At 30.0% G+C, this 23,666-nt stretch overlaps 1 protein-coding gene across 4 annotated transcripts in view; it reads left to right on the top strand.

The window, feature by feature from the left end:
- LOC122498471 (teneurin-a) overlaps window positions 1–23,666 on the top strand; it is a 917,080-nt gene that overhangs the window by 226,472 nt on the left and 666,942 nt on the right. For all 4 annotated transcript variants that reach the window (XM_043606207.1, XM_043606206.1, XM_043606204.1 and 1 more), the window contains exon 2: window positions 15,917–15,952. The gene's annotated coding sequence lies outside the window, so the exon portion shown is untranslated. The remainder of the gene's footprint in view (window positions 1–15,916; window positions 15,953–23,666) is intronic.

Raw genomic sequence — 23,666 nt, 5'->3', positions numbered from 1 at the left:
GAATATTCGGGAATTACATCCAAATATATGCACTAGAAAGCTCTTCCCCTGATGACTTTGTCAAAACACAAAGAAAGGATAGTGTGATCCCTGAACCTTGACAATTTTTGTTGAGCAGCTCGTATCTTTTTATGTTGGTAGAGATCGATTTCAATTAACAGGAAGTTTAATAGAATGCATAAAGGTAGTTTTAATAAAAAAAATTCAATTTCACCCGAGATGTGACATAGGACAGTAAAAGATACATTTGAAACAATAGGAATGCTTTGCTGAAATGTGGAACACTTAAAAAAATAAATAATACTTATAAGTACACTAATTTGTCAGTGAGGAAGAATTTCACATGAAAATTCCTTTACGTTTTATATGCCGTGTTTTAAATTACAGAATACTCGACTCATTCTCACATATTAGAACACATGTTTTTGTATTTTCAGGTACCGCACACTCGACTTTTTTTTGTGTGTGAGAATTTTCATCGTTGAAAATGTGTATATATATACGAATCTACATTGCTGGTCCAAAGATATATATCTACGAGGCAGTGAACTATGCATGAGACATAACCCTATGTACTGACCCTATGCTTTCACTTCTCTCTTTCTCTCTCCTTCTCTTTTTCTCTGATCTAGAAAACTGTCTCTCTTTTTTCCCCTTCCGTAGATTCTATTCATCTCTCGGTTTCTCTATCCATCCTCCTCTAAAGCTCTTGCGAAGCTCTAACCCACCAGGTTCAACAACTTCACAATAGTCGACCCCCTTCGTAGCTTTCTCCCTCCTTCTCTCTCCTACTCCACTTCCTATTTATATTTCTCTCCTTTTCACTTTGTCTCTCTTCCTACTTTCTCTTTCTGACTTTGTACCCACACTCTCTCCTGTTTCCTGTTTCGGTCTCTCTCACTCATTCCTCTTATCTTCCGTTCTCCTTCCTTAACCCGCTCGTTGCTCTCGTAGAATAAACTTTACTTTGTACGTAACTTTAAAATTGATGATCGTACTGGTACATAAGTATATCTACAATACAGGTAGGAGACTACAGATTTATCGGCTAGAAACCTGTAGCTTGGATGCTGTGTTAGACTGCCTACTGCGCCATGTAATCACGATTAGTGCGTTACGTATGCGATCTAAATTTTCATCGAGCCAGAAAGATTCTGTTTGCGCTTATATATAGAGCTGAAATGTTTACAGCGCGCGCCGAACCAAAAAGTATGCTCGCGTGGAAACTTGGGAAAATTTACTTTATATTTTTCCCCGGGACAGAAGATGAAGGAAAAAACAACTAACCGCCAACTTTTAATATAATCGACAAGTTCGCGAATGTTTACGTGAAAGGGAGATTGTAATTAATTTCTAAAAGAATTCTCTTTAAGAAAATCTGAAAACATCTGAATTTTCATTTCATGATATTTAATATTCCCCTGAATTTGAAGTTGGGGAATTAGAAAATATCCCTCTGGAATTGTTTCCAAATTCTAGAAAACAATTAATTATTCATTATCTAGCAGGAAAATATTTTTTTCGGGGAAAATGACGTGATTTGATGGACGGTAAACGATTTTGTGTGAAAAATGAGAGAATGTTTACATGAAAGGGAGATTGTAATTAATTCCTAAAAGTATTCTCTTTAAGAAAATCTGAAAACATCTTCATGATTTTTAATACTCCCAAGAATTTGAAGGTGGAGATATTGAAATTGTTTCCAAATTCTAAAAAACAATTAATTATTCATTATCTAGTATGAAAATCTTTTTCTTTTAAATAACGTGATTTGATGAGTGCCCGCAACGGTAAACGATTGTGTGTGAAAAATGAGAGCACATGTGCTTATGATGACTAATTTTCGACTACAAACATCAGTCGTTTTGATCAATCATCTAAAACGAGATTTGTCAGTATCGGTGTGTGATTAACGAGTCGGCGGCAATTATTTATGAATTTAGACAACATGCTAGTCGTACATATAGTGCACGAGGTCACAGTTTATATATTGATCCTGGTGGTTTTCACCAGGCGACAGATGACAAAGTGAACAAGATTCGTTATGAAAGAGTGTTGATAAATATCTCCATATAAACTATAACAATTGAATTTATTTCCTTTTTAATAATTCGTTACTTTATTTTAATTCTATCTTTTAGAATTGCTCCGAAATGAATTTCAACTTCCTAGTACTACTGGAAATTTGGGAATTAGATACTTAGATAAATATAATATAATAATTTGTAGAGTAAAATTCAATAGACATGAATTTCGCCAACTGAATGATGAAAGATTGATGTGAATGAAAGAGAAAGAGGAGACGGAGCTTATTTATAAACACGCTCCTCCGACAAGGAATAGAGCTCTCACGTTGATGTTTTTTGAAGAGGAAAAATCTGCTGGAGCTTAAAGTTTGCTTTGGTGTGCACCTTTCTTATGCGGCTTAAACTCTATTTCATAGTTGAAGTGGAGTTTCAATACTATCCACGTTGAATGCGCTCTCAAAGGTTTTGGTAACAACGTTAACTAGCTCACTTTACAAACTCATAAGGCAACACAAAATCATTTCACTAATACTACTTCTGGAACACAATTCTGAAGAGAAACAGCTTCACCTTGAGGAAGGAAGCCGAGAGTTCACTTTAAATATTATAAATCATTTCGTTGAGTCTTGTGATGTATTCTCTCAACTGACATAAAAGCAACCGACAAGCGTCAATTTGAATTCTAGAGGCGAGATAAATCTATATAGTATATGCCTTTTAGTTATAAATTTACTGAGACAAGTCACAGTCGTGCATCGCCAAGAGTCATAAACACCCAAGATTTGCAGTCTCGCTTTTGGTTATAAATGGTTATTATCCGTAACGTAACAAGGACTTCTGTAGGCTGATACTTGGCTATCGGTAAAATGTTGGTATGTATTCTGGATACGGCTCACGGAGCTAGTTTTGGGGGAGTAAAGCGCCACTATTGACAAACATCTTCATTAGCTTGTATTGCCGCAGTGTGTGGACTACCTACTGCTCTCTATATAACCACAACTGTAAACTGTATAGATCGTCCTCTGTACTTGGGAAACATATACTATATGCTAGTGCAACTATTGTGGACACAGACAGTGATTTGCCTTGGATCGGTGCTTGATGTGAGACACGTGTGAGTCACATCGACCGCGATGCTTCTCTATATCGTATAAACGATTTAATCATCTCTCGGTTCAGCAAACCGTATTCCTTCAGAAATATATATATATCACATCTGTTCTACTTGATTATCAATTATTTCGATACTTTACGTACTGGAATGAAGAGTTCTATTTTGGAAAAATAAAATAATTTACTTGATATTATTAAATCAGTAATTATAAATAGACAAAATTTAACTAATTAACAAATTTACAGGACATGCAATAATGGAGATTAAATAAATTTTGGGTAATCTTGCCAAGGTTCTGCTTCCAGACAATAGACTCACCATATCTGTTCGTATATGGTTTATTTATATTGAATTTTTATATTTGACAGTTTAAGATTTTATAACTTGTATTTACGTAGTTTTAGTTAAATAATTAAGTTTAATTCTGAACAAAATTAGATAACTTTCTGAAGAGGAATAAGATATCGACTGTTGATAATAACACTTCGGTGGTCGGTAATGCAGGGTCAAGCTATCGTGTTGTACGCCAATCGCCAAATGACATCTAGTATTATATTATATCTATCACTGCTCTTCATCTCACCCTCAGCTCACAGTCTAATTTGTATTTTCCTGATTAGAGTACTGAGCCAGTTTGAAAACTCTTAATTATTGCAATTACTATAGAGACCTTTTCCAACTTTTTACTCCTACAACTATTTTTCTTGGTGATTCATAAATAATGAGGAGTAGAAGATTTTAAAACGTCGTGAATATTTTAGGAAGTCGTACGAGATGTTTGACCTGAACTTGCGAAAGCGCGAAAGAAAGACCAAGTAAATTAATCAGATAATGTTGAAAGAAGTTTCCAAAAGGTAAAGTTTTAAAAAGGTAAATATTTTCAAGTTTAGTTACCGACTAACTTTTGAAATTCACAATTTTATTTCCTTTTAGAAACGAGTAAAGAGAGAGGGAGAGTCTATTACCTAACTTTCTTCACATTCCACATTCTATAAAGTATTTTTCACAATTATACTCAATATCCGAAATGGTTCGAAATAAAATGTTGTAAATTTTCCCGTTAAACATCGAAATTCAAATTAAATATTCGTTTCCATAATCATAAAATGATATGAGGTGATATGTTTAAAGGTAGAGAGAGAGAGAAATTTTGAATAGTATCGTTAGGCGTATGGTCAGTTATTCGCGTGAACATTCGCAAATTTACATTGTTCGTTGCATTTACGTGAATCTACGTATCGCAAAACAATTGCATTGCACTTAATTGGCCGCGCGAGTCAGTTGTGCGCGAATACACAGAGTGGTAATGTGAACGTAGCCTTATACACGTGATGCTAGCCGGTGTGGAAAATGATTTGGTTGAATCACTGATTCAGGTGGAATTGTGCGACAGAGATTGTCATACACAAACCGCAATGACGGTTCCTGTATAACGTCAATTAGAGGAGTAACATTTTGCGAGAATACTGTAAAAACCCTTTTTAGATAATGTGCGGTAAACCCCCATGTCAAATAAAATGACGTCATTTTCAAAATTTAATGCAAAATAAACCGCACACCGTGTGAAAATGATGTTGAAATTCACCAACAAATATCATCTACTGTATTCTCTAGAAAAAAAATTCATAATTATTGTCGAATGTAGTAATGTTCATTAAATTTAATAATTATTAATTATTTTTTAGAAGGCTACAACAATTTTTTTTACTAATAGGAGAGAGATTTAAATTGTTATGTCTCAGAGTGAAACAAACATATCATAATTATTTATATTTAAATTGTCCGGCATCAGTTATTCATATTCACAGAGCGGAAAGACAGGTTTTAAGAAAGAATAACTGTTAAATTGAAGTTAGGTTATGTAACGCGGTATTTTATTTGCCGCGTACAAATTAATCTTTCTTTGTCAATAGTAAACAGTAAATTTCTATAATAATCACGCTAAATCGAGAATCACTGACTATTTTCTCCTTCCGAGAAATATTCTTTTATTAAATCTTGTAATTCTTGCGAACCGTCAGATCGATGGTCAAAACAATTAATTAAGCATAAGAAAACTGATACTTCGATTTATTATTTCATGTAAAAATTATCACTGCGAGTTCCTGATTTTCAAACTTTGGGATCACTGCCGAGATGTTACTTCGTATTTGTCCAACAAGGAATGTGCTTCCTTGTATTTATTACTGGAAACAAATACCGGTCATACTGAGTGACAGAAATACGAATATCCATCGACGGAGACATCAGCTATCAAAACACTGGCTGCAGCATTCTTGCGGACCGGACGTCGTCGCGCAGTGCCCCTCGCGGAGACTAAACGAACTTTTTATGAACTCTTTCCGACAGTCGATAAATTACCTAATTACTTACTGTCGCGCATCGATTACCATCCGAAAATCCTTGAAACGAGTGCGCGTGAGACACACCACGAAGCCGAGATGCGCGTCTCCTTCGGCGTCCCTGTCGGACATTTAATCATTCTCAATTTGGCATCGTAGCAAGTGACAGGTCACAATATACCATTTCGAATTAAAATCAGTAAAAATTGAAATCAATTGTAAAACTTCCTGAGGATGAGCCGAGGAACAATGCGGGGACTTCGGCGTATCTCCGGTGAGTCTCAAAATAATTGAATGTGTTGTCTCCTGATAATTATTGATCAAAATAAGATGTGTTTCATTTTTCTTTCTTTCACGACACGACATTTCTGTACATGTTGAACAGGTCCCGTCTGGACCTGTAATTTTCAAAATTAAAACTAACTGGTGATTTCTCTTACCCCGCGCCCTCCTTGAAAAGATTGAGCTAGCGTAAATTTAATTAATTAATAGGTTTAAATATTTTTCCATAAAATATCTCTGGCGTTCGGGCAATGAATTCAAACAACAAAAGTAACGTGTGTTTTGTGTAATTTGTTAATTCTAAAGTTGTTAAACATAAATTCTCGAATAAAATAATTTCGTTGCAAGTGATAAAATTGAGAAATTCTCAAATATTAATAAAGATAAATAAGACACCCGCTATAGTTATTAAAGTTTTATTTGAATCCTTTACAATTAGAATCAGAGAGAAATAGTAGATCCAGATGTCTTCAGGGACACTGAAAATTATAACTTTGTAGAATCAATCGAGAATTTAAATGGGTACAAAATTTAAAAGTATTAGTAGCTTACCTTTTAAAATTATTCTTAGAGTCGTAGACCCAACAAGCGATATCTCCTTCAGTGTGAGGTCGAAGAAATGACGTTGTCTAGCGGAAACAGAGAATGCAATAGATTTCCCTTGAATTGTTTTCGGGCCAGCCAAAGTGAAAGATCTGAAGTCCGGGTGTCGATCTAAATTAGATAAAATACCCCTCAGCCTAGGAGTGACCGAATTATTAATTTAACGTTGAAGTCGAAGTAATGCAGTCCTTAGAAAAAGAAAAATGTGCCTCGTAGTAGAAATTATCTCTTTGAATGAACTTGACTAAGACGAGACTTGAAGAATGCACTTGGTACTTGAAGAGATTTTTGGAACTGGAGTCGAAGAATGAACTCGAGGACAATACACAACTAGTTAACTTAGTCGCGGTTGCTGAACTGACAGTCTGACACGAAGAAAACGCGAAGTTGATTCGGTGGTGACATGTGGACTAGTTAAGTTAAAGGCATTTCCTGGACTGATACAAAGAAGACACTCGGGGGTAGTACACAAATACTTGGTGGTGATTCCTAGACTGGGTGAGGGTTGCCTTTCATACAGTTGCTTCCATTGGAAAGAAATGATAATGCTACCCACTTTTATTACTTCTGGGTCAGTTTTATTCTATTGATTAATTTTGGCGCGCTTGCTTGGTTCCTGTATTAGACAGATGACTAACCTTATAGAAGAGTGACAATCGTGGATGACCATATATAGTAAAGTTTGTTTAGGTGTCTGACAATTGGATCGATTTGTTTATGTTACAAAAAAAGGGAGAATTCAGATTCTAACTTTACAATTATCAAAACAAGTACGTCGCGATGACGTGACACAATCTTAAGAACTGGAATTTTCATGGTGATATGAAATTGTGGTCTGAGTGCAAAAAAAAAAATTAGTGGAGAGAGTAGGACTCGGATGACCTTTTGATTATTCTTTACTTATGCATCGTGAATATTAATTATTAAAACTCAGTTTAATTAAAAATGAAAAAAGGTACAACCTGTAACGTTACATATTCTTTACAAAAACTTCATAATATAAGTAGGGCGTCAAAAGACGATGAATTTTTAAAAAATGCTAAAATTATTATTCAGTATCTCTTCTTTTATTCTTTTTTTCTGAAACCAGAGGACTTGCAATCTTTAAATCTGTTCCAATAGTCCGTAACTTTTTGTTCTTTGATAAAAAAAATTGTTCAAGACGCAATAAGATTTGTTTTCACGCTTCTTGATCTTCTCATTTTACGACATTAAACGCGTCTCATGGCATAGCTCCGTTTCTGCTTGCAGTAAATTTAATAGGACGTGAACTAGAGTGCCAACGTAAACGGAAGTCTTGAAATTGCGACATAATACTATTGCAATTGCAGAAAAATTCTTCAAGATCGTGGTAGTCAAAGATGTACAGCGAGGATATTGTTTTTTTTACTTTTAACTCACGAGAATCTACACACTCTCTCAAGTATGTCTCCCCCCCTATATAGTGCGTTTAATAAAAATTGCAAACGCCACCTGTTTTTTTTTCTCTCAATAGAAAACAGCAATAAGACATTTAATCAAAATCTGAATTACATTGTTAAGTTTGCTTCTAACATTAAATCTCGTCAAGATGCTATTATTACCATTACAAAACTTTCCTATAAAATTCTTCATGCTCATAATGTGTGCATCCCTTTTCGTATAATTATTGTAATATTGAAACTTTCAATAAACTTTAGCGTTATTAGTTGCAAACTAGAAATTCTCGAGACCGCAACCACTAAAATGGATTGTTAACCATGTTTTCCCAACTGACATCAACTTAATATATAATCGAGTTATAAAAGTAAAATTACTGCAAAATAGCCAGTTTAAAAATGAATTTTTTCCATTTTCTCAGAAATAGCAAATCAAAAATCAAGATTTCATAAAAAAAACTTTTCTAATATTTTCAGATCTAACATTTTCTTCTATTTATTTACAATTGTTGCCAGGGTAACACGATTTCATTTCGCATTCGTATAATTATAATTAGTGAAGTCTCCACAGGGAGTAATGTTCCCATGACAAGACGGCCGCATGTGTTATTTTGACAGAAGATCAATAACCTCAATCACAATTCGGCTTTCTGGCACTCTTGAATAATCAAAAAGCTAATTCAGTTATTTACACGCAAACATTGTGATTTCAATTTTTCACTATATATACGTGAAATTGAATAAAATTTGTAAGCGAAAAAATTTTCTCCACCTTTACAAAAATAGGTACATATATTATATAAAAAAATATACATATAATATAATGATATCCCAAAGGTGGGATATATCGTACGCCCTTATCCAGGGGCAATACAAATTGGATGACCTAACATCTGAATAATCGACGACGTTTTGTCAGACTGCAAGGGACTCCTGGGATTTCACTCTAACGAGGTGTCATCCCCTTAAAGCTGAACGCGTCGGTACATTATATCAAAACGGCGAATCTTACATTTGGCACGTACACGTGTGACAACAAAACTTTCCCAAGATGGATGATCCTCTAACTCCAATGTTCTCGTGACCTATTCTTTCCACCCACTGCCAACGATAAATGAACGTCACATTCTTTAAATTTTTCATCCATTATAATTCGCTCAACGTTTGTAAAGTAAAGAAGTAGATTGTAAAGAACAATTACTCATGATATTTTGATTGTAATACTTGTTCATTATAATTACAAATTAATATATTTTTTTGCCACGCACATTATTTTATTATTAACTTTCGTAATTAGTGGGTATTTTTAAAACAATCCATTAGAACAGAAATCCGTTTTTGGTTTTATCAAAATATTCTTTAAATTGATAAATTATTTTTTTATTTTCGCTGTTAAAATAAAATTTGTCTTTATGTTCTATCTGTTTGTTGAGATTAATTTCTGTAAAAATTTTATTATTAAAATATATTAACTAATTAATATATTAATTCTTGACCCTGTCCTTACTTACAACCATCAGATTATTCATGCAATTAATAAATCACTGAGAATATTCTTAGTCAGATTGGTGTATGCCTTTGGTTTTTTTAACATGTTTTTTTGATAGATAATATTGTACATTGCTTTATTTTTTTAAATTTAATAATATTTATTTTAATATTTTAATTATACTTTAATTTTAATTATACTTTAATAATATTATTTTTATATTTCAAATAGTTTGAAAAAATCTAAAACAATTTATTAATTTATTAATCTAAAACAATTATAAATGCTAGGTATTATTCATTATTTTATTTCACTTTTTTATTGGAAATAAAAATTATAAAAATTTATAAAACACAATAGAAATTCAGAAAATCAATGAAAACTTGTAATGTTGTTTCTAGGAAAGCATTTAATTTAAGAAAAAATTTGAAAAGATAGAATCTGTTATTATTAAGCTTCCCTCCTTAAAAATAATAAATTAATAATATTGTTGATAATTTAATTAAAAATAAAAAAATTAATTCAGACAAATAATTGTTAAAACTATAAATTAATTTAATAAATAATTTTTTTTCATATCCATATTATTTCATATTTTTTTATAAGATAAAAAAAAATTTTTTTATCTTCTAAGAATAATTGATAAATTGTTCACCGGAAAAAATAAAATCTCAAAGTGAGAAGAAAATTCTGCTTAACAATTATTTTTACATTTTATTTTAAATATACGGATATATTCATCTACAAAAAAGAGAAATTTTTGTTTATATTTGAAAGTTTTTTAACTAAAAGATGAATTTTAATTCATTTTAATTTTCTTTTTTGATTGAAATTATTCCTCTAAAAATTGAAACAAATTTATACTAAAAAGAAGATTTTTTGATTTTTGTTTTTCTGAACGTAGCTTCAAACTGTTTAGAAAGTGACATTTAATATAAAATATAGAATTGGAAATTCCTCTCAATTAGAAAGGAAAAATTTAGTTCATAAGAGAAAAAAATGATGCAAAAGAAGAGGAATCGTCTAAAATTGAAAACAATTTTTTTTTATGTTAAATGTGTAGAATAATTCAAGATTAAATTAAATTTATTTCAAAAATCAAATTTTATCACTATGACTAATTTAACAATATTTTAAACAATTTTTATAAACAAATTGTTTTTTTTAAAGTCACAAACATTTAAAAAATTTGTTTGTTTACATATCGCTCTTCTTCCACATACTTTTTTACTGTTCTCTTAATGAGTCTTGAAACTTTAATTTACTTACTAGTATTTTTTAATAAAGTTATAAACAATTGTTGTAAACAAATTACATTTTAACAACACTTGAATATAAAAAAACAGTTTTTTCTTTTAATATCCTTTTTTCTACGCAGGGTTCATATATCTTGAAACTTAAATTTAATTGTAAATATTTTTAACAAAGTTATTAACAATTCTTGTAAACAAATTATTTATTTACATTAAGTGAAGGTAAAGTGCTGGTATTGGCATTACTCTCACATAGAAATGACATAGAAAAAAGGATATTAAAAAAAAAATTATTTTTTTATATTCAATTTTATTTAAAATGTAATTTGTTCACAACAATTGTTTATAACTGTATTGAATAATATTAGTAGGTAAATTATAGTTTTAAGATTCATTAATCCTATAGAAAAAAATAGTAAACGAAATAACGAAATTTATACATGTTTACTTGTTAATTTGAAATTTGTTTAAAACAATTGTTTATAAAGTTCGAGATAAAGTTGTTAAATAATTGTGGTCAATAATTTTCACCTCAAAGATTCATTAAGAGAACAGTAAAAAAGTCGGTGGAAGAAGACACTATTTTTCAGCTTCAATTATGTCAATTCTTAAATTGTTTATAAAATTGTTTATAACATTGTTAAATAAAAATGTTAAACAATTTTTATTCTCAACATTTATTGCAACTATCAAAATAAGAGCGATATGTAAACAAACAAACTTTTTAAATATTTGTGACTTTAAAAAAAAATAATTTGTTTATAAAAATTGTTTAAAATATTGTTAAATTAGTCATAGTGATAAAATTTGATCCTAGATGTTAGTTGTATACTAATTTTAGTCACTTGAGATGAGAAAATGTGTCTAGAATTTATTTTTCAGACTACTCAAAATTTTAGATATTTTTTCGGACATTTTTGAGCCGCCATTTTGAATTTCAAAAAAATTAAAAGTTCAAGCAATGCCTAAATGAAAATATCGCGTCCAAAATGTATGCATTTTGTACGCGATATTTTGTCAGTACAAATTTTTCCTGAAGCGATTGCCAATCGAAATGATAGTTTTAATGAAACAAAAACCAAAAAATTTTCTGTTTTATTTGTTTAAACAATCATAACTTTTAATCCTTAAGTCAAAAGTTAAATTTTCTTGCAGATTATGAAAGAGGACGAAATAGTTATTATCGTATCAAGGGCGCAAAATAGGTGATTGGGGCGATGGCGAGATGAAGGGACCGAGGGGACATTTTCGCGCCCGAGGCGAAGCCGAGGGTGCGAAAGTGTCCCTGAGGTCCCGAAATCTCGCCAAAGTCGTAATCTCCTTTGCGCCCATGTTGCGAACATAATTTTTTGTCCTAACTGCATGAAAAGTATGGCATCGAGGGCACGAGCGAAGCGGGCGTAAAAGTACTTTTGCGCCCGCTCGGGCTAGATGAAGCGGGCGCAAAAGTACTTTTGCGCCCGCTTGTGTGACGTCAGCGGGCGTAAAAGAACTTTTGCGACCGCTTCCCTGGCCCCGGGCGAGAATAAGTTACTTTGCGCCCACTTTAAGTGCCCGAAATGACATACTTTTCGTGCAGGTAGGACAAAAAAATACATAAGAAACACGATGTGCAAACTTTTTTTAGCCTAATACCATCTTTGAAAATGGTAATTGCAAATGTGAAAAGAAAAAAACGGACTTTGGGGTCTAAATGGGTTAATAATATTTTTTTCTTTAGTTTTCTTGGCCTTAATAATAAATTTGTAAGATCTATAACAAAGCAATAAAATAATTTTACATTTTTCCCCTATTATTTAAAATATTTTTCAGTCCATTTCTAACATCAATTTTCTATATTCTATTTCTCTTTTGTTTTGTAGGAAAAGAGGTCCCTAGGGGTACATCGCCCTTTTCTTATATATATGTATTCGCATTCACACGAATATTGTCGTGTCAAGAGACAACTTGAAGGTGGTTCCAAACGATTCTGCAAGTTTTTGGCACGTATCTAAACCGCTTGTAACTTCTACTTTCATTCGGAAATTTTCATTGCTCGGTTTTTGGCATTCACCAGGCAAAATATCGTTGAACGAGGCAAAAGGGACAAATCCGCATCCCTTCTAGGCTAGAAAATGCAACTTCCATTTTCTGCTTTTCCTTCCTGAATCTCTTCACTATATATATATAGAGAGAGATACTTTTTCCTTTTTTGTCTCTTCGCCTCTTTTATTTTTTGCTCTAGATTACAAACTTTAAGAAAGCTTTCATTGCAAAGTTTTATCTTGTGCAAGGATCGATTCCACTCTCTTTCTCTAAGGGCTAGGTGGACATTGAATTTTCAGTTATGAAACTTTGGAAAGTGGAAACAGCGGTATCCTAATGAAATCGGGATTAAAACGGTTTGTTATTGTGAGCAACTATCAAAATGAGTTTCTACTTTTTTATCTAAAATTAGAATTGCAAATATTGATGTTTATCTTGTGTTAATTGAAAACGATTTTTTTTAAGGGAAATATTTTTAATTTTTTTAAAATTATTTTTATGAATAATAATAATAATATTAATAATATTAATGATGATTAATTTTTCAATAATGAATTATTTTAGTGTCTCATTTGTTTTATGAATTGATGGGTTGTAATTTTTTTTAAGTGTCACTAAACATGAATCTATTAATATTAACGATGATTGTATTGTTGAATATGGGATTGGAGAAATTTATAATACGATCGCTTCGGTCTGCCTTGGCTCATAACTAATAATTTTATGGATCATACGAGCGTTATATAGGAATTATACAGCCTTCACATGAGACAGTTTATGTGTATCGTTGCTCTTCATCCAATGACAGGACAACAGTTTTGTAGACTACTGGAAGGTATATTGTATATTATTATTTATTGTAGGATCCTGCCTCGCTAATAATCATTATATTTTCCAAAAGACAGGTGTTAAGGGCATGATCCCTTAGTAACAAAACAATTTAGTGGACGTTGACAACAATTTATTTGACAATTTAATGAAACATTTATTCTAATTATACCCGCGAAGGAAGACAAATTGTCTCGTGGTCTGTGAAATAAAATTTTTATCTTTTTTTCTTCTTAGAACATTAAGACTGATGTTGGCAAAGAAAACTGATTAATGAATTAATATTAGCGAATAATTAACTACTTTTAATATTAACATTATTAAATAATTAATTACTTACACTGAAAAAAAAGTTCTGCTTGGAATTAAAGACATCAAATCTTATTTCTTTTTAAATTAAAAAGTCGATTAAATTTTTCTTTTTGCTAAAAACGCGGTTAGTTGATTGAAAATAAAATTTTTAAGATAAAACTTTTTTATCTTATTCTCTTGATTTTCTGAATTTTTGAATTAAAAAATAAAAAAATATTAAACCTACTAATTCGTTATCCTAAAGGTAACTGTATATTACAGTTTGAGAATAAGGTAAACATAAGTGAAGAATTAAAATGTTGTAAATTTCTAAAAAAGATTTAAGTTTTTAAAAAAATGAAAATTAAGCAACGAAAAATATACACATTTTGAAAATTCAATTACAGTTTTATAAACAGAGTTATAATTTTCTTTTAGAAAAAAAAGAAATATATATGCAAACCGCACATAATAGATAGGAAGCCTGAATACAAACTGGACAGGCTGTGAAATTATTCCTTCAATAAATCACATTTTCCAAAACAATACTCCACACCTTTATTGAAAATCAATTAATTGCAAAAGGATTTGTCGAGAACCATTTTATTATATGGTAAAGTAAATACATTATAAATTCTCTATTCAGTGGAGGAAAAAATAATTATCTTTCTATTTTAGTATTTTTATTCATTAAAATAAATTTTTTTCAACGTTAATACGAAATTTAGAGAGAAAATATTTTTTTTATCCTATGACGGACAAAGATTTTTAATGTTTGTGTATTTTTTTTCTAAAGGCAACATATTTGCTTTTTGAATCAATTTTATCATCGATTGGAATATAAAAGTGAAAAAAAATATTGAAATTATTTCATGTAATACTGCAACTATTGCAAATATTTGCTTTGTTAATTATTTTTTTTTATTTCAGAGTTTTCAAAACATGACGCTTGAATTTTTTCACAATATTTGTATAGTAATTGTCAAAATATAAAAATACTTACATACCCAAACCTACAATATGAAGTTTATCTAGTTTATTTATTTATTTTCTGTAATAAAACATTTTTACTTTAAATAAATATAAGCTTAACTTTTAGAAAAACATAATTTTATCTATATTTGAAATTGTAACTTTCTAGATGGTAAAAATTGCAATATTCTCTGAAATTAAATAATGTCACATGATGATTTGAGCTTTTTTATTTTTCGGCAAAAATTTTATCAAGTTTTTAACAAAAAATATATCGCTACTTGTGTTCAATTCATTTTATTGCAGCTGACAGCAAGGATATAAATAACAAAAAATGAAGTAAAAAATTTTTTTTTTGTTTAATTGTTACTTTATGCATTAAATGCAGTTTATCCCCCAATTTATGTAAAAATCATGACTATAAAAGCCACAGATTTATGTAGAAAAAAAACTGCTCCCTGACAATTTCGACGAGAGTTGTATTTGTAAAAATAAATAATGGACAAATTATCTTGTCTAAAGAATTAGTTTTCTTAGCTTATTCCTATTATTCCTAACGATAACGCTTTTGAAAATAATTTAGGCAAACTATTAAAATTTCAGTGTTGCTCTGGAGACGTAACAATATTTAATAATATTTAATATAATATTTATAAAAATTTTTCCATTCCATAAACTCAGCGGACTGAATTTTCTAATTGATCCTAAAATTACTCGATACATTAAAGCGCAAAGGGCGGTGTATCGATACGAAAGCGCTAACCATGAAATCGGAAGAAGGAGGAGATTGGCCAAGTTTTTAGCGGGTAATCGTGCTACACGCTTCGATAACGTTATACCAGATCTAAAACCGCGTCCAATTAGTCAGGCAGCACGCAAAGGCCCAATTATGGTCTCTTTGCTGGTTTGAATTTTAGGGATGAATGAAAAGAGGCAAACCAACAGGTGCAGAGACTGTTTGCTTTTGTCTTTTAGAACAATAGCTTCTATTTGAAGCCTTATTAAAAATAAAATTTATTATAAAGTGGAACTCATTTTTTTTCTATTAAATTATTAGGAATTCTCAATTTAAAAAATATTTACAAGAAAGGATAAAGTGAAAAATTAAAATGCAGAGTATGTTTGTCACTTTAGTGTTTTAAAAATATGGCGCAATGATGTCAAATAAGATTGAATAAAAATTGTGATAAGTTAATAATTCTAAATGAAACTTCTGAATGTTGGAAACAAATATTTATATCGTCAATTAATATCAACTTTTTTCTGTTACAGAACAATTGCTGATCATTCCACTTTAAACCATAATAGGTGAGTAAGTTTTCAAATTTGCAATAATTTTACAAGAAGTTGTGCGCCTCCACAATTCGTGCACGCTGGAGCGTCAGTCGTAGGGCTGGTGGTGAGATTTCCCGTTTCCGGATTACTTACAAAAGTTACAGAATCGACACCAAAGTTGTTACAATATTTTAGAGAGCAACGGGAAAAGAGTTGTGGTGCAAATAAAAAAAGTAGATCTGAAATGTTGCGTGAAAGAGAATATATAAGTTTTTAATGGTATATATGTGGAAAAATTGGAAAAGCTTGGTTGATAGTAATACTGTTATTCATGGTAGTGAAAAGTATGGTCGAGAATATGAGGAGGCGGTTAATAGTTATACATGGGGATAAGTTAAAATAAGGATTTAAATAACTAAAAGTGGTGGGCGTTGTAACGCCCCAATAATTTAAATCCTTATTAATATTGATGAAAGGAACTGGAAACAGAAGCTCTGGCACTGATGAATTTTTGATAGTTTTAAAGAGATTCAAATAGGCTAAGGTATTTCCCATGTAAATAGATGGTTAGAATTATTTATCTAATTAAGTTTTGTAATTGGATCCTCGAACCCTGTTATATTCACAGGGAGAGTAAATAAAGTTATTATTACTATTAGTATTATTATCGTAATTAATATTATTATCATTACTATTTATTTTATTATTACTCTCATTATATAGTTTTCCATATGCATATTAACTTGTTTTAAAAGCGTCTTTTTGTTATTTTAAAAACATGTTTGTAACTTTTGACATAAAGAAGCGGAACACGCGATTGCACACGCCTTTTAGCTATGAAATACAATTCTAAATTATACTGCGAGGTGCACCGCAAACTACCTCGAAACTGTCAACGATATAGGGTGGAATTTCCGCGAGCCTTTAAAAACTATCATTTCACCGCCAACCTATTTTTCGAAACGAAATCTCGTTTACTTTGCACGATTAAGGGCAAAAACTTTTTGTGTGACCAACTGGCTCTCTCGCTATCCATATTTATTTTTCTTTCCCTCCAAGCAATAAGAATACCACCAGCGAAAGGAGGTCAGGAATTAAAAACTGTGAAAATACCTTCATTTGCATAATATCTTTTATATAAACAGTGGGAATCTCTCTATGATTCGCATATAATAGTCTATCACACGCAAACTTAAATTCACATATTTAAAATAAAATTATTGCAATTTTTTTTTCTTATTTTGCATATTTTTAATCTTTTTATTTTTCATTTTGCTCCTTTTCATTTTATAAACTCAACTAACATTGTTCATTTAATTTTGCTGATTCATTTTTTTTCCTCCTTTTTTTTGAATAAATGTATGATTTGAATTTTACATTTGGCGCAAAATCAAGTTAACAAAAAAAAAGTCATATGAAAAATGATGATCGAAAATGTTGTGATATCCGCGTTATATTTACTTTGTTTCACAACCAGTCTATTATAATTTACTTTAACCGCAGGCGCGTACGCAGATTGTCAATATTAAATTTTCATTCTGTTCGAAATTCACCAGCTGAAAGTAACGCGCTAAAGTTATTTTGAGACATTAATGAATATTTAATAATGATAAATTTTAGTTGGCTATGACAATTTTTAAATATTCAATTATTTACACTTGTCTCTTTTTTTTGCAATTTTTAACGGAAAATTGTGGTATTTTCGGGGAAAAATATTTAATGAATTGTTAAGTGAATATAGTGTTTTAGTTACACATGAAGAAAATATAAATTATTTTAAGATATTTATGATCATTTACATACATCATTTCGATTCTTGTTCAAAATAGAATTTATTCAATAATTTTGAGTAGAAATTACATCCGAACTAGTGGAAAAAATATTTTATTCACTATTGGTAGAAGTTGATTATTATTGGTCCACTAGTGTGAAAATCATTTTATATACTAATGCGCATAAACTTTTATAAAAAAAATACAATAATTTTTTTGTCTTAATTAAAAATTTGATTTTTGTCGCTTAGTGGGATATAATTGTTTATCTCACTCTGTAGAAAAATTTTTCTGAAAATTTAGTAAAGTATTGTCGTGAAAGCAAAGCATGTAATTTAAATTTCACTTGTAGATCGTAGGACCGGACCTAAAATTTTCCCTTTCAAGCGAAGTATTGCCCGAAGGTACATTACAGCTTAGAGCCGGTCTGTTTGTCTTAAACTGTGAACTTTTATGTTTACATAGCAGTCCACAGTTTCTGGTCAAACTCTCCAAGGCAATAGTCCTCGAAACTTGAATTACAGTAGCTTGTTGCTTTATTTTCCCTTTTCTTCAACTAAATAAGAGATTTAATTATATTAATTCAAATTAATCAAATTACCATCATAAAAGTACCTACAAATTTCCAATAGCAAACTATTTTGAAGAAAATTTGTACTTTTGCAGGTGTTTAAACGTATTTGTTTACAGTGAAAAAATTTTTTTTAAATATTCTCTCATATATTCAAATCATTATTTTTTAAACTTCAATTCCATTTTCTCTCGTATGTTTAAAAAGGGGAAAAAATACAAAAATTGTTAAAAAGTCAAAGTAATCCTTTTGACTTTGTCTCATTAGTAGTCCAATTTTTTTTATTCATTTCACTTCCCCTTTGTCTCTGATTGGCTTTTCAACTTCCTTTTCAATCGTTATTCATGGACAAATCAGTGATTTTTTTTTACATTTTTCTAAACATAGTAAAAAGAAAAAAAAATTCAGACGTTTGAAAAAAGAAATATTTTAATAAATATGTTGTCGTATTTGATATTATATATGCAAAATCAAAAATGTAGCGAATGCAAAAACTCGAGTTTAAAAAAGCATCATATGCACAAGCGCTAAAAGAGAATGAGGACACGTTTTTGTTTGCTTTCTGTAAAAAAAATATCTAGTTTCACAATTTACGTTCTATGTCGTATCCATATGTCTTTTAAATGCAGAATATACTTCTCGTGAACTAGAACAAAATAATAATTTATGCATAATGGATAACTCGCTTTTCATGTATCTGTGAAACGAAAACGAGATATATACTTTCATCTAGAGGAGATATTATCATACCGAGTGTCAAAATGCAACGTTAACAAAAATTATTTGTTTTTTAAATTACAGGGTATCGATTCTGTAACTTCACTTCACCTTCACTTTACTCATTTTACATTCACTTTACTCAATTTACTTTCACTTCACTCATTTTACTTTCAATTTACTTTCACATTACTTTCAATTCACTTTCACTTAAATCCAACTTCACTTTCACTTCACCTTCACTTTACTCATTTTACATTCACTTTACTCAATTTACTTTCACTTCACTCATTTTACTTTCAATTTACTTTCACTTTACTTTCAATTCACTTTCACTTAAATCCAACTTCACTTTCACTTCACCTTCACTTTACTCATTTTACATTCACTTTACTCAATTTACTTTCACTTCACTCATTTTACTTTCAATTTACTTTCACTTTACTTTCAATTCACTTTCACTTAAATCCAACTTCACTTTCACTTCACCTTCACTTTACTTATTTTACTTTCACTTCACTCATTTTACTTTCAATTTACTTTCACTTTACTCTCAATTCACTCTCACTTTATTTTTAAGTTACTGTGACTTTCACTTCACTTTCACTGTCAGTTTCTTTTCATTGAATTTAAATTATCTTCAAAATTTTAAGAAAATTACTTACTTTTGAAATTTTAAGAAAATTTGGAATGCAATTAAAGTTGAATTCAACAAAAATTAAGTGACAGTAAAAGTGAAGAGAATCTAAAGTGAAAGTGAAGGGAATGTAAAGTAAAAGTGAAGAGAAATTGAAGTGTAAGTATAGTGAAAGTGAAGTGAAGGTAAAATGAAAGTGATGTGAAAGTGAAGTGAAAATAATAATCGGGGATTATGTAATTTCACTCTACATTCATTACACTTTCACTCAAATTTTATTTCCACTCCACTTTCACTTCACTTTTACTCCACTTTTACTTTTACTTAAATTTTATTTTTACTACAATTTCTCAAAATACTTGAGGATTACGTAATTTCACTCTACTTTCATTACACTTTCACTTCACTTTTACTCCGCTTTTACTTTTATTCAAATTTTATTTTCGCTCTACTTCCACTTCACTTTCATTTTCCCTTAAATTTTATTTTTACTTAACTTACACTGTTACTTATATTATATTTTCACTCCACTTTCACTTTTTCTCAAATTTTATTTTCACTTATATTGTATTTTTTGTCCACTTTTACTCCACTTTCACTCAAAATTTATTTTCACTTCACTTAATTATTATTTTCACTCGACTTCACTTCACAAATTTTTACTACACTTTCACTTCACTTTTACTTTTACTCAAATTTAAACCCCTTTCATTAAGGGTGAAAATGAAGTGATAGTGGAGTAAAAAGTAAAATTTGAGGGATAGTGATAGTGGAGTGAAAATAAAATATCAGTGAAAGTGAAAGTGGAGTGAAAATAAAATTTGATGGAAAATGAAAGTACCTAGAGTGGAAGTTGAGTATAAATAAAATTTAAGTATTAGTGAAAGTGGAGTGAAAATAGAATTTGATTATAAGTGAAAGTGGAGTGTAAATGAAATTTGAGTAAAAGTGAAAGTGAAGTGAAGGTGGAGGGAAAATAAAATTTAAGTGAAAGTGAAAGAGGAGTGAAATTAACATTTGAGTAAATGTAAAATTGGAGTGAAAATAAAATTTGAGTAAAAGTGAAAGTGGAGTGAAAATAAAATTTGAATAAAAGTGAAAGTTAAGTGAAAATAAAATTTGAGTAAAAGAGTAATTGCATTAAAATTACATAAGGTCACTTAATAAGTAGGGATATTATAAATTTTGAATTTCAAACATTGGCAGATATTTTTTGTCAGGATTTTTTCTTATATTTCTGGGTAAATATAGTATAATGTCGATAAGCTGCTTTACCACTGTGAACAGTTTTTCAAAGCATTTCACTCATTCGTGTCTTATGTACACGCGAGACTTTATCTTCTGTTTACAAAATTTTGTCATGTATATGTTTTCCATATATATATTATTTACTTTTCAGAAGCAAAAACTTTTGCTGTCAATGAGATTTGTTATTTCTCATAGGATTCCAAATGTGCATGTAATTTCACTCAAAAATAAGAAGAGAATGTTTGTGGTGTTTTGCTACTGAACTATATTTTCTGTCTCTCTCTATATTTTCTACTCTCTCTCTCTTTCTCTCTCTCTCTCTCTGAGGCAGTGACTTTGTACGTGTGGGTCTATTTTTAAATAAAAGTTTTGTTAATGGACTCTAAAATATATTTAATGATGAAAGTTTTTAAATGAATATAAATAATATATAGTTTTTAAAAGGAAAAAAATTAAAAATATAGTCTGATATTTCGGAAGTTTGTAATTTCATTTATTTTTTCGTATTATGTACATTATTTTTAATTTATTTTTTTAGTTTTGATTGATTTCACCATTTTCACTTTTGGATATAAAGATTTTTTAATCATTGCTCCGTGTTTTTAGGCACAAAAGCAGATAAGTAAGGACGGTTTTAAATAAAGATTTCTGCAACGACATTTACCGACATTTTTTTTAGCACAGACTCAAACCTGGGGGGGGGTGTTTCTTAAAGGGTGATTTTGAGGCGAATTCTACAAATCAATTTTATATCTTAAAAATTCTAGGAAGTTAGAATTTTAGTTTTGGTTAAAAAGTGTCGGTAAATGTCGATGTAGATATCTACTTAAAGTCGAACAAGCTCTAAAATTCAATTTTTATTTAAAATTACCCGAAAGATAGATTTAAAAAATTCAATATGGCTGAAATTATAAATATGTCCAGACATGAATTACTAAAAACATTTATTATTTTTTGGTTAAGTGGAAAATATCGTGTTTTGTTTGTTTATTAAACTTTAACACAAATTATATTCAACACAAAATATTCTTACTGCATTTGATTATTTTGCTTCCTCATAGAGCAAAGATTGTATTAGCAAAATTTTTTATTGTGATTTTTTGACATATTTACAAACTCAATTTTTTTCTAAATTGTAGGTCTCCCCGAGGGACATAAAATGAGAGTATTTTCAGCCCGATTCATAAAGTTTAACTATATTTTTTTTGCATTTTTAATTTTGTAAAAAAACGTTTTTTGGCCTTAACTTAAAAAAAATGTTAGGACACCTATAAATGTTTTTCTTCAGTTTTGTAGAGTTTTTTCAGACGCATCTTTTGAGCCTTCATTGAACATTTTTTGTCTATATTAGCCGGAGATATTAAAGTTTTAAAAATCTAAATTTTTCGAAAATAACACTTTTTTGAAAATTTTGTTGAAAAATATAAAAGTAACTTTAAAAGTATCATTACCAACTTGAAGAGCATTAAAAAACGCTTCGATCAAAATATTTTTGAACCTGATTCGGCAGAAATTATCAAATTATTGTTATTTGAAAAATCAAAAATTGTGGAAAATATCATTTTTTCAACATTCTTGTTTATTAACTTATGTGTAATTATTAAACTACACTGTAAGAAATTTAGGGAGTAAACGGACTCGGGAGTTGGGAGTTAAATTTTTCGAGTTAAAAATCAACTCCAAAAGAGAGTTAATTTCTAACTCCCTTCATTCAACACCTGCGCGAGTTAATTTTTCCATGGGGAGTTAGCATTTGGGTGTTAAATTTTAACTCTCTTTATTTAACTCCCCTGGCATTAACTCTCCAATGGGTGCGACTTTTATAGACCCCCCGGGGGAGTTAAAATTTAACTCCCTTTTTTTACAGTGTATTATAACCATCTTATAGAATATATAAAAACATATTTTTTGGACCAAAATTTAATGATTTTTAACTCTTTTATAAAAATTAATTCTTATATTTTAATTATTATTATTTCTATGAGGAAGCAAAGTGTTCATACAATGAACACCAAAATTATAAAAATGTACAACTTGGCAGCGATTTCTGTTATTATTTTCATTATTTATCAATAAATGTAATTTGCAACTTACATTTTGAAGTCACTTTTGTATACAAATTTATGTGAAACATTTCGTTACTTTGACATAGTTAAATACTTTTTGCTCCTATTTACCGCAAATATTTTTACCATTAATTTCATTGCTACAGTTATTTAATAAAAGAGTCAAACTAAAAAAAAATCTAATCAAAATAATATATTGAAATAGCATTTTTTCAATTCTGTAATGTAAAAATGATGTCATGCCATTCGCGTACACAATATGTATTTTTATGGATTCCTCTATAAAAATCAATCTCGTCAAACTAAAAGCCTCTAAAAGCTTGTTTTTTTCAAAAAAAAAGAAAGATTAATATCGATACATTAAAATGGCTCATAAAAAGTTCAAGTTTGCTACTGGGGTTTTTTTTTGAAATTCACATTATTGTGCGCGACACCATGTGCGAAACGAAACGATCGTTTTGAAAAACAAAAAAACCCCATCGTTTTTTTTTTATTTTTATTGTAGCCACCATATACTACATTACTTATCGGTCTCTGTGCTCTCTTTCTCTCTCTCTCTCTCAGCGGAAGTTAGCCAACGGTGTATTGTCGACGGGTACATCGGTCAACGCCTATCGTTATCGGAGATCGGAAAAGGGTTTAAAGGGGGGAATTGGAAGAGGAGAGAAACGAAATACGCTTTTCAAGCAGAGTAAAAAGTCGTTGCAGCATCGATGTTTGCGAGCTGGTTTTTCGT

This window comes from Leptopilina heterotoma, unplaced genomic scaffold, assembly GCF_015476425.1.
Source record: "Leptopilina heterotoma isolate Lh14 unplaced genomic scaffold, ASM1547642v1 Lhet_15, whole genome shotgun sequence".
Lineage (NCBI taxonomy): Eukaryota > Metazoa > Arthropoda > Insecta > Hymenoptera > Figitidae > Leptopilina > Leptopilina heterotoma.
Note: the sequence above shows the minus strand (reverse complement) of the source record. Positions and strands in the feature narration are given on the sequence as shown.